The sequence below is a fragment of the Pristiophorus japonicus genome, chromosome 1, assembly GCF_044704955.1.
Source record: "Pristiophorus japonicus isolate sPriJap1 chromosome 1, sPriJap1.hap1, whole genome shotgun sequence".
Taxonomy (NCBI): Eukaryota; Metazoa; Chordata; class Chondrichthyes; family Pristiophoridae; genus Pristiophorus; species Pristiophorus japonicus.
In genome coordinates, this window is record NC_091977.1 from 221,441,402 (window position 1) to 221,458,562 (window position 17,161).

The following is a 17,161-nucleotide window of genomic DNA, read 5'->3' on the forward strand; positions in this document are numbered from 1 at the left end:
CTGGAGGCATAAGCTATGTATTGTAATTTACCCACACTATTGACATGTTGTAAAACGTACCCGACCCCATACACTGACGCATCGCATGTGAGAACTAGCTTTTTACCTGGATCAAAGAAAGTCAAAACACTGTTGCAACACAGAAGGATGCGTGCCTTATTGAAGGCGCGGTCCTGGGCGTCCCCCCAAAACCAATCGCACCCCTTCCTGAGTAGCACGTGGAGAGGCTCCAGCAGCGTGCTTAAGTTCTGCATAAAGTTCCCAAAGTAATTGAGTAGCCTGAGAAAGGCGTGCAGTTCTGAGACATTCCGGGGCCTGGGTGCCAGGTGAATTGCTTCTGTTTTGGACTCTGTTGGGCGGATTCCATCAGCGGCAATCCTTCTGCCCAAATATTCAACCTCGGGTGCGAGAAACAGGCACTTGGATTTCTTAACTCGTAGGCCTACCCGATCCAACCGCTTAAGTACTTCCTCCAAATTACGCAGATGGGAGTCGGTGTCCCTGCCTGTGATAAGTATGTCGTCTTGAAATACAACTGTCCCCGGGATGGACTTGAGCAGACTCTCCATGTTGCGCTGGAATATGGCAGCTGCTGACATGATGCCGAATGGGCATCGATTGTACATGAAAAGGCCTTGATGTGTGTTGATGGTGGTGAGTAGCTTTGATTCCTCGGTCAATTCTTACATCATATACGCAGATGTGAGGTCTAGTTTTGATAAAAGTTTACCTCCAGCCAATGTGGCAAATAAGTCCTGCGCTCTGGGCAGCGGGTACTGGTCCTGTAAGGAGACTCTGTTTATGGTAGATTTGTAGTCCCCACAGATTCGTACGGATCCATCAGGCTTCATGACTGGGACGATGGGACTTTCCCAGTCGCTAAATTCCACAGGTGATATAATGCCTTCCCGTAGAAGCCTGTCTAGTTCGTGTTCAATCTTTTCACTCATCACATAGGGTACAGCTCTGGCCTTGTGATGGACCGGTCTAGCATCCTGTGTGATGTAGATTTTGATTTTGGCCCCTTTGAAAGTGCCCACACCTGGCTGAAAGAGATGTTCAAATCGCTTTATAACTGTTGAGCAGGAGGTCCGTTCCTCTAACGACATGGCATGGACATCATCCCATTTCCAGTTTAGTTTTGCCAGCCAGCTTCTCCCCAGCAGTGCTGGGGGGTCTCCGGGGACAATCCACAGGGGAAGTCGGTTTACTGTCCCTTTGTGTGTGACAGAGAGCATGGCGCTGCCGAGGACTGGTACGATTTCTTTGGTCTAGGTCCTTAGTTTGGTGTCGACCCTTGTGAGTTTTGGTCTGTCTCTTTTACGCGGCCACAGTTGTTCAAATTGTTGAGCGCCCATGAGAGATTGACTCGCTTCCGTATCCAGCTCCATGTTGACAGGTATCCCGTTGAGTAGAACCCTCATCATTACAGGTGGTGTCCTGTTGTAGGAGCAGCGGCCATTGATCGTGTTGACCCGCTGTACATCGGTGTTCCGGGTACTGTCCCCACCATCTTCTGGTCCGCTTTCCGACCCATCCGATTTAGCCGAGCTGCCTTTTTTTTTGCACATGCGGGCCAAATGCCCTGTACATTCATAGTTCCTGCAAACAGCCTGCTGAAATCGACATCCCCTTGACGAGTGCCCACCCCCGCACCTCCAGCACAGACCACTTCCATTGTTTCCAAAGAATGAGCTTCTCTCAGTTTGTAGTTGATTGCTCGCATTGTGGGTTGATGAGGTGTGAACGGCTGTTCCTGTGGCCCTTGATGGCTTCTGGCGCCACTGCCTGCTGTCGAGGGCCTGCTCTCCCGCTTTTGTCTGTGTGTGGGGGTAGCAGCTTGTTTCATGCTGTGAACTCCTTGTTCCGATATTTCGTTCGTTGTCATACATGCATTGTAAATCAACCTTGTTTCTTCTTCCCCTGCCAAGAATGTCTGTGCAACCAGTGCTGCTGCCTCTAATGTCAGGTTCTTGGTCTCTATGAGCTTTCGGAATATGCCTGCGTGGCCTATTCCTTCAATGAAAAAGTCTCTCAGCATTTCTCTCCTCAGTTCATCGGAGAACTCACATAAACTTCCCAACCTCCAAAGTTCCGCCACGAAGTCAGGTATGCTCTGGGCCACACAGCGTCTGTAGTTGTAGAACCTGTGTCTGGCCATGTGTAGGCTGTTCGCTGGCTTCAGGTGGTCTCTTACCAGTGTGCTCAATTCTTCAAACGACTTGCTTGCTGGTTTCTCGGGTGCCAGCAGATTCTTCATTAAAGCGTATGTTTTTGAGCCACAGCTGGTCAAGAGATGGGTTCTTCTCTTGTCTGCTTTGTCGTCTCCTAACCAGTCTTTGGTTCCAAAGCTTTGATGGAGCCTTTCTATAAAGTCCTCCCAATTGTCTCCAGAATTGTACTTTTCATCTGATCCATTGTTCGCCATTCTGTGGATTCTGTAATCCCGTAACTCGTCGCCACTGTAAAGTCCTGTCCCCTCAGTACAGATTCACACGAGGCATGTAGTGAAGTCAAGGTCACTCTGGACCTGCACCTTTATTTCACAGCTCTGGAATGCTGCACTTGCCTGAGACCTGTCCTTATATACCTGTCTCTTGCAAGTGCACCCCTGGTGGTAAGGTATGCTGGTGGTTACAGGTCATCTTATTACAGTCATGTATAGCATGATAGGATACAGTTATATGTAATAATGTAAGATACATGACACTTCGGAACTTGAAAATTTTGATAAGGTCTCCCTAAGTCTGCTTTTAAACACTCCAGGGCTGAAATTGAACTCCGCCAGAAACGGGGCACACCTATCGTTTTTGATGTGTTCTGGCAGGCGGAAGTTGGTCATAATTGAGCGGGAGCGGAGTGACCATCACTAGAGGGGTGGAAGTGGAGGCGGGATGGATTCCCCGTCGCTGTCAGTCATCAGGCTGGTGACGTCATCGGGTTGGCGCGTCACAATGTCTCTCCCCTTCCGCATCTTTTTAAGTTAGGTCCAATGGGCCACCATGGAGGCTTTCAGCCAGGCACCCAAGAGGGTGTGCCAGGCTGCCTGTTGGTGGCCCGACCAAACCCGGGGCATAATTGTCAGGCCAACCTGGCAGTCGGCCAACAAAAAAAAAAGATGGCGGCCGCTGCAGTGCACCCTCCCCTTTAATGACAGCCGCACCACTATTTTACACACCGTACACCAACAGAAAAAGCTGTTGGGGCACCGGCCAGCGGAGGGTCTGCTCCCAAGGGGCAATATTCGAAGAGAGGTTCCCCGCCAGACGGTAAAGGGTCAGCGCGTGCACGCCGCAATGGGAAAACGAGCGGAGCGATCCTGGACACGGCTCCAAACCATAGCAAGGGCAATTTCAAAAATGGCGGCCCCTTTGCAGATATTCCGCATGGCCGCCGCTTTCCAGCGGTCAGAGGCCTCATTGAAAGGGGCAATTTTGGCACCTCCCAGTTTCAATAGTTCTGTGAAAAAATCTCTGTGATAAAATAACACAGTCCAAAACTGTTTCCTCCTGTAAGTATAAAGAAAGAAAGAACTTGGCATTTATTTGGCGCCTTTCACATCTGCAGGATTATCTGGTCATTCATCTAATTGCTGTTTGTGGGTTTTTGCTGTGCACAAGTTAGTGCTATAGGCATCCTGAGGATATGAAAGATTCTCTATAAATGCAAATTCTTTCTTTCTATTATTACATTGCAATATCATAACTGTATATGTATTTTAACAAGTTGCTTAATTTACTAATCTTCACTCCACCCTACAACACAGGATGGAAAAAAATTACTCAGAAGATAGTTGCCCCGATTGCCTTAGTGATGCCTACAGCCCTGCCCTGAGTTCTGTGGTCTAACTTAATAAATAAGCATTTCCTGTGTGTAATTATTCATGACACAGTCATGTTTATACTTGTGACTAGAAAATGCCTATCCCAAACTCTAGTGTAATTCGCCAAGAAGAGTTGCTGGGAGGTTTTGAGGCTGAAACCACTGTGGATTATGACTGCCAGTTGTATGGCAAGACCCTGCAGTGAAATCTAATTATTCCTCTGCAACTTTTCTCATTTAAAAAAAAAATTCATTCACGGGATGTGGGCGTTGTTGGCAAGGCCAGCATTTATTGTTCATTCCTAATTGTCCTTGAAGGTGGTGATGAACAAAGAAATGGCAGACCAATTGAACAAATACTTTGGTTCTGTTTTCACGAAGGAAGACACAAATAACATTCCGAATGTACTAGGGGACAGTGAGTCTAGTGAGAAGGAGGAACTGAAGGATATCCTTATTAGGTGGGAAATTGTGTTCGGGAAATTGATGGGATTGAAGGCCGATAAATCCCCGGGGCCTGATAGTCTGCATCCCAGAGTACTTAAGGAAGTGGCCCTAGAAATAGTGGATGCATTGGTGATAATTTTCCAACAGTCTATCGACTCTGGATCAGTTTCTATGGGCTGGAAGTTAGCTAATGTAACACCACTTTTTAAAAAAGGAGGGAGAGAGAAAATGGGTAATTATAGACCGGTTAGCCTGATATCAGTAACGGGGAAAATGTTGGAATCAATCATTAACATAGAAACATAGAAACATAGAAAATAGGTGCAGGAGTAGGCCATTTGGCCCTTCGAGCCTGCACCACCACTCAATATGATCATGGCTCATCATGCAACTTCAGTACCCCATTCCTGCTTTCTCTCCATAACCCTTGATCCCTTTAGCTGTAAGGGCCACATCTAATTCCCTTAAGGATGAAATAGCAGCGCATTTGGAAAGCAGTGACAGGATCGATCCAAGTCAGCATAGATTTATGAAAGGGAAATCATGCTTGACAAATCTTCTAGAATTTTGTGAGGATGTAACTAGCAGAGTGGACAAGGGAGAACCAGTGGATGTGGTCTATTTGGACTTTCAAAAGGCTTTTGACAAGGTCCTGCACAAGAGATTGGTGTGCAAAATCAAAGCGCATGGTATTGGGGGTAATGTACTGACGTGGATAGAGAACTGGTTGGGAGACAGGAAGCAGAGAGTCGGGATAAACGGGTCCTTTTCAGAATGGCAGACAGTGACGCAGGGCTCAGTGCTGGGACCCCAGTTCTTTACAATATACATTAACGATTTAGATGAAGGAATTGTGTGCAATATCTCCAAGTCTGCTGATGACACTAAACTGGGTGGCGGTGTGAGCTGTGAGGAGGACGCTAAGAGGCTGCAGGGTGACTTGGACAGGTTAGGTGAGTGGGCAAATGCATGGCAGATGCAATATAATGTGGATAAATGTGAGGTTATCCATTTTGGGGGCAAAAACATGAAGGCAGAATTTATCTGAATGGTGGCAGATTAGGAAAAGGGGAGGTGCAACGAGACCTGGGTGTCATTGTTCATCAGTCATTGAAAGTTGGCATGCAGTTACAGCAGGCGGTGAAGAAGGCAAATGGTATGTTGGCCTTCATAGCTAAGGGATTTGAGTATAGGAGCAGGGAGGTCTTACTGCAGTTGTACAGGGCCTTAGTGAGGCCTCACCTGGAATATTGTGTTCAGTTTTGGTCTCCTAATCTGAGGAAGGACGTCCTTGCTATTGAGGGAGTAAAGCGAAGGTTCACCAGACTGATTCCAGGGATGGCTGGACTGTCATATGAGGAGAGACTGGATCAACTGGGCCTTTATTCACTGGAGTTTAGAAGGATGAGAGGGAATCTCATAGAAACGTATAAGATTCTGACAGGACTGAACAGGTTAGATGCGGGAAGAATGTACCCAATGTTGGGGAAGTCCAGAACCAGGGGACATAGTCTTAGGACAAGAGGTTGGCCATTTAGGACTGAGATGAGGAGAAACTTCTTCACTCAGAGAGTTGTTAACCTGTGGAATTCCCTGCCGTAGAGAGTTGTTGAGGCCAGCTCATTGGATATATTCAAGAGGGAGTTAGATATGGCCCTTATGGCTAAGGGGTTCAAGGGGTATGGAGAGAAAGCAGGAAAGGGTACTGAGGGAATGATCAGCCATGATCTTATTGAATGGCGGTGCAGGCTCGAAGGGCCGAATGGCCTATTCCTGCACCTATTTTGTGTGTTTCTATGAACCGCCTTATACAACGGAATAGCTTGCGAGGCCATTTCAGAGAACAGTTAAGAGTCAACCACATTGCTGTGGGTCTGGAGATATATACCAGACCAGGTAAGAGCGACAGATTTCCTTCCTGAAAGACATTAGTGAACCAGATTGTTTTTTACGGCAATCCATTAATTTCATGGTCACTATTACTGATATTAGCTTTTTATTCCAGATTTATTTAATTGAATATAAATTCCCCAGCTGTTGTGGTGGGATTTGAACTCATGTCTCCAAATTATTAGTCCAGGCCCCTGGATTACTAGTCCAGTAACATAACCACAATGTTACCATAAATTGAACCAACAATATTGATATAAGTAGACTCAACTAAATAACAGATCGCTCCCCTCTCAGTTGGTGAGAGGGGAGCGACCTGTCAAAAGCCCAGCGGGAGATCGAGAGCCAGCGGCAGTTGGTGAGAGGGGAGCGACCTGTCAAAAGCCCAGCGGGAGATCGAGAGCCAGCAGCAGTTGGTGAAAGGGGAGCGACCTGTCAAAAGCCCAGCGGGAGATCGAGAGCCAGCGGCAGTTGGTGAGAGGGGAGCGACCTATCAAAAGGCGTACCGGTGCAGCTACAGCGGGAGAGAAAGCAAAATAGAAGTAGAAAGTAATCAAAAAGTGACGTCACAGCCAATGGGGTAAGTGATTGGCTGGTGATTGGTGAGTAGCTTTTCTTTTCTTTTTTATATCAGTAAGTGAACTGTAACATTGTTATTACCAATTTAAGGGTATCTAAGGTTAAGACATGGCAGGAGAGCTCGGCCATGTGATATGCTCCTCCTGTACCATGTGGGAACTCGGGGACACTTCCGGTGTCCCTGGGCGCTACGTGTGTGGGAAGTGTATCCGCCTCGAGCTCTTGACGGTCCGCATTGCGGAATTGGAGCTGAGGGTGGATTCACTCTGGAGCATCCACGATGCTGAGAATGACGTGAGTATCACGTGTAGTGAGTTGGTCTTACCGCAGGAGAAGGGTCCACAGCCAGATAGGGAATGGAAGGCCAGCAGGAAGAGCAGTGCAAGAAAGATAGTGCAGGGGTCCCCTGTGGTCATCCCCCTGCAAAACAGATACACTGTTTTGAGTACTGTTGGGGAGGATGACTCATCAGGGGAGGGCAGCAGCAGCCAAGTTCATGGCTCTGCTGCAAAGGAGGGCAGGAAAAAGAGTGGGAGCGCGATAGTGATAGGGGATTCGATGGTGAGGGGAATAGATAGGCGTTTCGCCGGACGCAACCGAGACTCCAGGATGGTATGTTGCCTTCCTGGTGCAAGGGTCAAGGATGTCTCGGAGCGGGTGCAGGACATTCTGAAATGGGAGGGAGAACAGCCAGTTGTCGTGGTGCACATTGGTACCAACGACATAGGTAAAAAAAAGGGATGAGGTCCTACGAAAAGAATTTAAGGAGCTAGGAGCTAAATTAAAAAGTAGGACCTCAAAAGTAGTAATCTCGGGATTGCTACCAGTGCCACGTGCTAGTCAGAGTAGGAATAGCAGGATAGCGCAGATGAATACATGGCTTGAGCAGTGGTGCAGCAGGGAGGGATTCAAATTCTTGGGGCATTGGAACCGGTTCTGGGGGAGGTGGGACCAGTACAAACCGGACGGTCTGCACCTGGGCAGGTCCGGAACCAATGTCCTAGGGGGAGTGTTTGCTAGTGCTGTTGGGGAGGAGTTAAACTAATATTGCAGGGGGATGGGAACCTATACAGGGAGACAGAGGGAGACAAAAATGAGGCAAAAGCAAAAGACAGAAAGGAGATGAGGAAAAGTGGAGGGCAGAGAAACCCAAGGCAAAGAACAAAAAGGGCCACTGTACAGCAAAATTCTAAAAGGACAAAGGGTGTTAAAAAAGCAAGCCTGAAGGCTTTGTGTCTTAATGCAAGGAGTATCCACAATAAGGTGGATGAATTAACTGTGCAAATAGATGTTAACAAATATGATGTGATTGGGATTACGGAGACGTGGCTCCAGGATGATCAGGGCTGGGAACTCAACATCCAGGGGTATTCAACATTCAGGAAGGATAGAATAAAAGGAAAAGGAGGTGGGGTAGCATTGCTGGTTAAAGAGGAGATTAATGCAATAGTTAGGAAAGACATTAGCTTGGATGATGTGGAATCTATATGGGTAGAGCTGCAGAACACTAAAGGGCAAAAATCGTTAGTGGGAGTTGTGTACAGACCTCCAAACAGTAGTAGTGATGTTGGGGAGGGCATCAAACAGGAAATTAGGAGTGCATGCAATAAAGGTGCAGCAGTTATAATGGGTGACTTTAATATGCACATAGATTGGGCTAGCCAAACTGGAAGCAATACGGTGGAGGAGGATTTCCTGGAATGCATAAGGGATGGTTTTCTAGACCAATATGTCGAGGAACCAACTAGGGGGGAGGCCATCTTAGACTGGGTGTTGTGTAATGAGAGAGGATTAATTAGCAATCTCATTGTGCGAGGCCCCTTGGGGAAGAGTGACCATAATATGGTGGAATTCTGCATTAGGATGGAGAATGAAACAGTTAATTCAGAGACCATGGTCCAGAACTTAAAGAAGGGTAACTTTGAAGGTATGAGGCATGAATTGGCTAAGATAGATTGGCTAATGATACTTAAGGGGTTGACAGTGGATGGGCAATGGCAGACATTTAGAGACCGCATGGATGAATTACAACAATTGTACATTCCTGTCTGGCGTAAAAATAAAAAAGGGAAGGTGGCTCAACCGTGGCTATCTAGGGAAATCAGGGATAGTATTAAAGCCAAGGAAATGGCATACAAATTGGCCAGAAATAGCAGCAAACCTGGGGACTGGGAGAAATTTAGAACTCAGCAGAGGAGGACAAAGGGTTTGATTAGGGCAGGGAAAATGGAGTACGAGAAGAAGCTTGCAGGGAACATTAAGGCGGATTGCAAAAGTTTCTATAGGTATGTAAAGAGAAAAAGGTTAGCAAAGACAAACGTAGGTCCCCTGCAGTCAGAATCAGGGGAAGTCATAACGGGGAACAAAGAAATGGCAGACCAATTGAACAAGTACTTTGGTTCAGTATTCACTAAGGAGGACACAAACAACCTTCCAGATATAAAAGTGGTCAGAGGGTCTATTAAGGAGGAGGAACTGAGGGAAATCTTTATTAGTCGGGAAATTGTGTTGGGGAAATTGATGGGATTGAAGGCCGATAAATCCCCAGGGCCTGATGGACTGCATCCCAGAGTACTTAAGGAGGTGGCCTTGGAAATAGCGGATGCATTGACAGTCATTTTCCAACATTCCATTGACTCTGGATCAGTTCCTATCGAGTGGAGGGTAGCCAATGTAACCCCACTTTTTAAAAAAGGAGGGAGAGAGAAAGCAGGGAATTATAGACCGGTCAGCCTGACCTCAGTAGTGGGTAAAATGATGGAATCAATTATTAAGGATGTCATAGCAGCGCATTTGGAAAATGGTGACATGATAGGTCCAAGTCAGCATGGATTTGTGAAAGGGAAATCATGCTTGACAAATCTTCTGGAATTTTTTGAGGATGTTTCCAATAAAGTGGACAAAGGAGTACCAGTTGATGTGGTATATTTGGACTTTCAGAAGGCTTTCGACAAGGTCCCACACAGGAGATTAATGTGCAAAGTTAAAGCACATGGGATTGGGGGTAGTGTGCTGACGTGGATTGAGAACTGGTTGTCAGACAGGAAGCAAAGAGTAGGAGTAAATGGGTACTTTTCGGAATGGCAGGCAGTGACTAGTGGGGTACCGCAGGGTTCTGTGCTGGGGCCCCAGCTGTTTACATTGTACATTAATGATTTAGACGAGGGGATTAAATGTAGTATCTCCAAATTTGCGGATGACACTAAGTTGGGTGGCAGTGTGAGCTGCGAGGAGGATGCTATGAGGCTACAGAGTGACTTGGATAGGTTAGGTGAGTGGGCAAATGCGTGGCAGATGAAGTATAATGTGGATAAATGTGAGGTTATCCACTTTGGTGGTAAAAACAGAGAGACAGACTATTATCTGAATGGTGACAGATTAGGAAAAGGGAAGGTGCAACGAGACCTGGGTGTCATGGTACATCAGTCATTGAAGGTTGGCATGCAGGTACAGCAGGCGGTTAAGAAAGCAAATGGCATGTTGGCCTTCATAGCGAGGGGATTTGAGTACAGGGGCAGGGAGGTGTTGCTACAGTTGTACAGGGCCTTGGTGAGGCCACACCTGGAGTATTGTGTACAGTTTTGGTCTCCTAACTTGAGGAAGGACATTCTTGCTATTGAGGGAGTGCAGCGAAGGTTCACCAGACTGATTCCCGGGATGGCGGGACTGACATATCAAGAAAGACTGGATTAACTGGGCTTGTATTCACTGGAGTTCAGAAGAGTGAGAGGGGACCTCATAGAAACGTTTAAAATTCTGACGGGTTTGGACAGGTTGGATGCAGGAAGAATGTTCCCAATGTTGGGGAAGTCCAGAACCAGGGGTCACAGTCTAAGGATAAGGGGTAAGCCATATAGGACCGAGATAAGGAGAAACTTCTTCACCCAGAGAGTGGTGAACCTGTGGAATTCTCTACCACAGGAAGTAGTTGAGGCCAATTCACTAAATATATTCAAAAGGGAGTTAGATGAAGTCCTTACTACTCGGGGGATCAAGGGGTATGGCGTGAAAGCAGGAAGTGGGTACTGAAGTTTCATGTTCAGCCATGAACTCATTGAATGGCGGTGCAGGCTAGAAGGGCTGAATGGCCTGCTCCTGCACCTATTTTCTATGTTTCTATGTTTCTAACACAAATGCAGTATAATACTCCCAGTTTTTCCATTTCTTATCTTATGCTAGTTTACTGGGTTGCTATGAATATAGATGGTTGAACTTCCAAACACATATTCAGTTTTACTGTCAAAAGAAGCTTTAGATTTCTGGGAGAAAATTACAGTCATTTCAGTGCATTCCCATCACAACTTTAGTGGTAGGGCCACACTGAGAATTCCCAAAGAGTCTTTTAAGGGATTGAATCTCCATCACAGAGGGGTGAGGACCGAAGGCATTGAGAGTGCCCATGATCTCGGCCTCACAGAAGGTCAGAGCATCTTATAGCAAGAAGGATTAGTGGATGTGGGTCCCATCTTTTGGGTCCAGATTGCTTTGCAGGCATTATTTTTTTCTCTATGTTGATATTATTGGCCCCCTTACAAAGAGGCAAAGGGACACATGAAATATTCTTTCTGCGAGGGGAACTCAGTACACCGATAAGTGACAGATTTTTCAGCCTGCTTAGCTTTGTTGGCACCTGGGAAGCACACCTGGCACCATGGGCACTCACAAAGACTGTTTAAATTATCGGACTCCCACTGACACTTCATACTCTGGCAGTGTCAGTACTGGAAGTCTCTGATGGGTGTGATCATGACACAATTGCTGCCCGTGGATTTTTTTGAGCATTAAGTGATTTTAAAAAATCCAAGCTATCAATATTATTACACTGATGTAGAAGTTCACTGCAGCGAATTTAATTATCCAGCCAAGTAGCAGAGAGCCAAAGCTTTTTTGTCAGTCAGTGAAGCAGAATACAAGCTCATTATATTTGAAAAATTGACAACATGAAATTTTCGAAAGAACAAAAACAATGGGCCCATGGTGCCAAATTACTCCATCATAAATTTCTGGTTCTGCCAATTTAAATAGGTAGAGGCGTGTAGACTGTGTAAATGCAACCTATCACACCTCAGGTACTCTGCGAAGGGGTGGAAAATAATAAAGAGATGGGAGTTATGCCTCAAATTGGCTGGGACTAAATAGAAAGCGGGGGCAGAAAAAAACAAAAGAGGAGAATGGAGGAAGGAAGGAGTAGTGACTGGCCAGAAAATACTTGCGCGGGGTGGGGGTAACCTGATGCTGTTTAAAGGGAGCAATGGAAGCACTGGAGGAAATAGACAACCCGGGTAAGAAGGATGGCAGCCACAACTAAAAAATGAGCGGCAAACGTAAGGCAATCTGTCCTACATGTCCTCATATTGCAGATACGGAGCAGTAGTAATGAACTGTTTGGGGTCGGGGGGGGGGGGCGGGGCGGGGGGGCTACCCAACAATAATGTGGTATGTACTTTGGGAAGGGAGGTGGCTATGGCAGGAAATGCCTTGAATTTGTTTGCATTTATACTTCCTTGAACCACAGGTCTCCTTTGCCGTGCAGAAGAAGTTTAATGACCTCATCAGAGAAGACAACGTAAATTATCTGCCCTCCCAAACCCTTCCTTGCAGCCTCTTTATACGTGTAGCAGAGGAGTCAGAGGGGAAAGTAGGATCTGACAGTGGGGAGCAGTACAAGTGGCATGGCTGGATCCACCTTTGTGATGCCATTCCCTTTCCTGATAACACTTTATGTGATATTTCTAGCCAGCCTCCTCAGGTGACTGCTCATGTAGATGTCAGGATGCAGGATCAGGCTGCACCTGCAGTAGCAAGGCAACCTAAAGGAGAGTCCTCCTGGGACTCTGAGATAAATGCCACCTCAGTTTCCAAGAGGTTTATGAGGCCACAGGGCAGCCAAGCACCACAGGTGTTCCTCAGATATCAACTTCATGCACCAGGATACATTTAAGAATAGCACGAAGAAGCACCAGGAACAGGCATGGTGGTAATAAGAAGTGAGCTGTAAATATGTATGTGGCATCACTGGCTTGGATCAATGGTTGTTTGCTCTGCAAACTGCTCTTGATTGGAAAACAGTAGTAGTAGCAGCCGCAGGGAAGACTTCATGTACCCAGATGCTGAGCACAGTTGGAGCATCTTTCAAAAATGCTCCCAATTATGATACTTCTAATGGCTCCACTGCAATTTGGCTCAAATGCCTCCTAAACTCCAGCCCCATGAGTTGCCTCAACATTATGTTATTTTTCCATCCTCCTTTTCTCCCCCTCATTCCTTTGCATTCCCTTCCTCCTCTACCTAACCCCCTCCCTTCTCTCCCTTTGACTACCTCCTTCCTCTCCCCTTCATCCCCTCTTCCCCCTCCTCTCCCAACTTAATCCTCTCCCTTTCCCTTAATTTTTCTCTCATTATCTCTTCCCCTCCTCTGTCTCCCCTGCTCACCCTTCCCCATTCCTCCTTCCCATGCCTTGGTCCAATTATCTCCTCACCTTCTAACCCTGTTTGGCCTGAATACTGCACTACATATTAAAATCACAATGTGGGTTCCAACATTCCATTTTAAATTAAATTGAAAACCTCTATGCCATGTAAGTGTCGCTGTGATTGGCATTAATGATTTGTGTAATGTTAAAAGATCTATCACATAACATTAGTGTGTGGAGAGTGGAGAGCACCAGTTCAACTGTCACAGGACGGGAGAGTGGAGAGCACCAGTTCCAACTGTCACAGGACGGGAGAGTGGAGAGCACCAGTTCAAACTATCACAGGACGGGAGAGTGGAGAGCACCAGTTCAAACTGTCACATGTCAGAGAGTGGAGAGCACCAGTTCAAACTGTTACAGGACAGAGAGTGGAGAGCACCAGTTCCAACTGTCACAGGACGGGAGAGTGGAGAGCACCAGTTCCAACTGTCACAGGACAGAGAGTGGAGAGCACCAGTTCCAAGTGTCACAGGACAGAGAGTGGAGAGCACCAGTTCAAACTGACACATGTCAGTGATGGAGAGCACCAGTTCCAACTGTCACAGAACGGGAGAGTGGAGAGCACCAGTCCAAACTGTCACAGGACAGAGAGTGGAGAGCACCAGTTCCAACTGTCACAGGACGAGAGAGTGGAGAGCACCAGTTCCAACTGTCACAGGACGGGAGAGTGGAGAGCACCAGTACCAACTGTCACAGGATGGGAGAGAGGAGAGCACCAGTTCCAACTGTCACAGGATGGGAGAGTGGAGAGCACCAGTTCCAACTGTCGCAGGAGAGAGAGTGGAGAGCACCAGTTCCAACTGTCACAGGAGCATCCAGTCGTGCCCCGGTAGCTGCCCCCAAAGGAAGTGGAGTGTGGGAAATTGCACTCCACTTCCATTGAGGGGTGGTAAGGCCAATTCTGCGGCAGGAGCAGGACTTCCACGCTGGGGGCTAAAATTCCCTGCCCCAGAAGGTTACCGCCCCCAAGATGGGAGCCTGTGCGGGGAGGCAGAGGAAAGTTGAGGGGAGACGGGGGCGCGGGATGGAGGGGAGAGTGGTGGAGGTGGAGGGCGGAGAAACCCAGGGCGGGGGACAGGAGGGGCCACATTGCAGCGGAGGTCTGGGGGGGGGGGCTCTGTGCCTTGGTGCGGGGAGTGTTCAGAGTGGACAGGTTGACTGCGCAGATGGCGGTTGGTGGATGTGGTGTGGTTGGCGTCGCAGGGGCGTGGCTCCGGGGTGGCCGGGGCTGGGGGCTCGACATCCGGGAAGGATTCTGACGGGACGGGGTGGGTTGGGTGCGGGGGGAGTGTTCCCGGTATTGGGTGGGTCCGGAGCCGGTGGGGGGCACACTCTTGGGATGGGGGATGGACTGTTTGGGGCTGGGATTGGGAGAGACTTCTTCACTCGGGGAGTTGTTGGCCTGTGGGGTTCCCTGCCGCGGAGAGTTGTTGATGCCAGTTCTTTGGATGTGTTCGGGAGGGAGTTGGATGTGGTCCTTGCGGCTGGGGGGGGTCGGCGTGTGTGGAGGGGGCGTGGGGGGGAGGTGCTGGGGTGGGTGATCAGCCATGATCTTGTTGAATGGCGGTACAGGCTCGAAGGGCCGAATGGCTTACTCCTGCACCTATTTTCTATGTTTCTATGTTTCTATATTAGTTTGTCACTGTAGCGTATGTAGGCACCTTTAGTAATGACTCCACGAGGCAGGGTATGATACTTAAATTGTGTAGACCTGTAGTCCTTTATTTGCAGCTCCTGAGTGAGGACAAGAAGTTGTGTGTTCCTTTTTATACTGGATTACCTGCAGTGTGCAGGTAACCCTTACGTCTCCAGCAGCAGCACCCTCTGGTGTACAGGCAAGGTGTGTACAGTGTAAGGGTACATTCAGTGTTACATAACAGTGTTACAGATATCACACAGTAAACAGGCATGCATACACAACAACACTTCCCCTTAAGCATTTTTCATATCCTTATTGTCATGCCCAGGGGAGGTGATCAGTGGTGGGCGATGGGAGGTTGTGGTGAGGGTTGTGTGGTTGCCAGGTGTGACCCCTGTGCTTGAGGCTGGCCTCATATGTTTCCCCTCCCTCACACACAGACCATGTGGGTGTTACTGTTGTGGGATCACTCAGGCGGGTAGCCACGGCAGCAGTGGGTGGTGTGTATACACTGTGATGTGGGTAATTGCGGGCAGGGCCACAAGACTGGGTGGGCTCCTTGTCCACTGTTGTTGTGGGGTGGTGGGCATGGCCACAAGACTAGGTGGGCTCCTTTTCCACCAATTGGGATGAGGGTCAGGTCATCCCAGGATTTGCCAGGGAAGCTGGAGGGTATTGGCCTCATGCTCCTGGTGTTGGCCCAGGTGGCCAGGGGCTGTAGGGCTGATCTGGTGCAGGTTGCCATTGGTGGTGGCTGGGCTGCCCATTGACCACTGTCCCTGTAGTGGGTCTGCTCCCACTGGCTGTGTGTGTGTCCTGCAAGGGGCATCACATTCGTTCCAAGTGTCCAGGCTACATGGTCAGGTAGCCTGCTGGACCTGGGGGTCTCCCACAGGGGGATTCCATTGGCATCAGCATGGTCCCTGTAGGACCCAATGTCCTTTGTCAGTGTCCTACCGGTATACATGACACCTTGGCTCTGATCACACATAGTCGAGCCTGCATTATACATTCTAGCATTTGCATCACTTTTGGGTATCCTGGTTTCAACAGCCATGGTTACATTAGGCATTTCACATTCTTTATCATTATTGTTAAGCATAATAAACTTGTTCTTAACCTTACTGACACCTGCATTCATCTCATTAGTCACATTAGTTAAAGCAGCATCACAATTCATGGTTACATTGCATACATTTTCATACTTGCACCCTTTAATTGCATCTTTAGCTTTAAAGTCCATGTACTCAAATAGTTGAAACTTCCCCTTTAAATTTTTTTGGTTACCGGTCTCCTTTAAGGGAGCCTTCAAATCCAATTGGCCACTCGATGTCACATGATGCTCCTCCATGTTCACTTGTGGCATGGCGGAGGCCATTTTGATTACAGGTTCTGCTGCTTGTGGTGCTGCAGCCATTTTCTGGTCTTGCTGCAAGTAGGCAGTGGGGCTCTTTTCTTCCACAGGTTCGATCCTAGATGTTGGGAATCCATTTTTTTCATCGATGTTAACCTCTTGAAGTGCTGCCCCGGAAAGTGGAGTTTGGATCCTCGGTCTCGGAGATTTTGCCGGGGTGCTGTGGGCAGTCGAGCTGGACAGTGGAACCTTCGGATGCTGTGATGGATCCATGTTCAAGGTTGATTGCCGGAGCCCGGAGGCCTGGGAGCAGCTTCGCTTGGACGTTGTGGTCGATTAGTGGGATTCATCCAAAGTTCTTCAAAGGTCGCTTGGCTCATCACAGACTGGCTCGCCCCTGTGTCGCTCTCCATAGAAACTGGGACCCCGTCGACGTCTACTTTCATCGCCCATGGAGAACTTTCGGTGGAGCAGGTATGAGTTCCATACTCTTCTTCCAGAGGTTGAGCAACTTCACCTTCTTCTGTGTCAGAGCCCCAGTGGTCAGCCTACTCATCAGAGATGTGGTGAGTAAAGCGTTTTCTGCACATCCTTTGAAGGTACCTTTGCTCTTTGCATGCATAGTCTTTGTAGTGGCACTGGTGGGCCCTGTGGTTTCCTCCACAGCGCCAGCACGGGGCTAGCCTGTTTGCCCCATGTGGCGGACCCAGGGTTGCAGGACTCGGGGCAGCGTTTCTGCCCTTAGAAGTATCAATGCGGTGCTCTGCTCTCGTCAGTTTAGAGTCCCTTCGTGCTTCATTTAGGTGGTCGCCAAAGTCGCACGGTGCAGCCAGTCTCCTTAAGTGTTCCAATCTTTCCACAAAAGCATCCCAATCTTCCCCATCGGTAAATTGCTGAAAGTTGCTGAGATTCGACATGCTGAGCGTGTGGTTCGTGACCTCGTATTACCGTTGCCAG